Below are 1,210 nucleotides of genomic sequence, written 5' to 3' on the forward strand. Positions count from 1 at the left end.
TCAACATCAGCCTGACAATGCCTGCAGCTGTATCTCATTATCTAGTTCATGATCTTCATGGAGTTGTGGTTCTACTGGTTCCAGATGCACAAGGACCAGCAACAGAAGTAGATGTTTCATGTTGCAGAGCAGGTGCATCCAGCATCATCTGATCTAGCTCCACCTTCACAAGCACCAGCACCTGCGGCAGGTGCAAACTCCTTCGTAATGGGAGCGGGAGCAGGAGCAGGAGCAGGAGCAGGAGCAGGAGCAGGAGCAGGAGCAGGAGCAGGAGCAGGAGCAGGAGCAGGAGCAGGAGCAGCAGCAGCAGCGCTCTCCTCCTCCTCCTCTCTCTTCCCCTTCTCACGTCTGTCCTGGTCCACCAGCATCGCACCCTGTTTCTCACCTCTTGCATCTCCGGCATTTTCCTCTTCTTTCCGAGCGCGTGCACGCCGCGAGACATCATCTCAGTGGGGTCATGCAGATCGAACCTGGAGAAAGATGAGCAGAGCAGAGCAAGAGCAAGAGCAAGAGCAAGAGCAAGAGCAAGAGCAAGAGCAAGAGCAAGAGCAAGAGCAAGAGAAGGAACAGACGGAGGATGAGGAGAGTGGAGGACAAATGAGGTGAGAGGACAGGGTCAGTGAGGAGCAGAAGCAGAACAAAGTCTCTTCGTCTCATCAGCATCAGCAAACTTACCGCGGGATGTCAAGTTGATATTTCTGCATGTCCCAGTGTCTCACTAGCACCTGGACATGTTCGTGAGACAAGATAGAAACAGACAAGATGAGAAAAGATAAGGAAAAACAAGGTAAGATAAGGTAAACTAAGGTAAGATGAGATAAGAAAAGACAAGATAAGGTAAGGTAAGGTAAGAAACGACAAGACAAGGAGCTGCAGCATGAGTTAAGGGACTGCAACCTACGACAAGACTCAAATCATCGGCCTCATGCTTTACCACCTTCTCCCAAGTTCACTCCTCCTCCTCGTCCTCCTCCTCGTCCTCCTCCTCCTCCTCCCTCCTCCTCCTCCTCCTCCTCCTCCTCCTCCTCCTCCTCCTCTCTCCTCTCTCTCTCTCTCTCTCTCTCTCTCTCTCTCTCTCTCTCTCTCTCTCTCTCTCTCTCTTCTCTCTCTCTCTCTCCTCTCTCTCTGTTGTGTTGCTTCCTGATCTTGCTGACTCGCATGTTCTCTCTTAATCAGGATGTTTCTCAAGTGCTCGCAATCTCTCACCATC

This window comes from Guillardia theta, assembly GCF_000315625.1.
Source record: "Guillardia theta CCMP2712 unplaced genomic scaffold GUITHscaffold_95, whole genome shotgun sequence".
Taxonomy (NCBI): domain Eukaryota; class Cryptophyceae; order Pyrenomonadales; family Geminigeraceae; genus Guillardia; species Guillardia theta.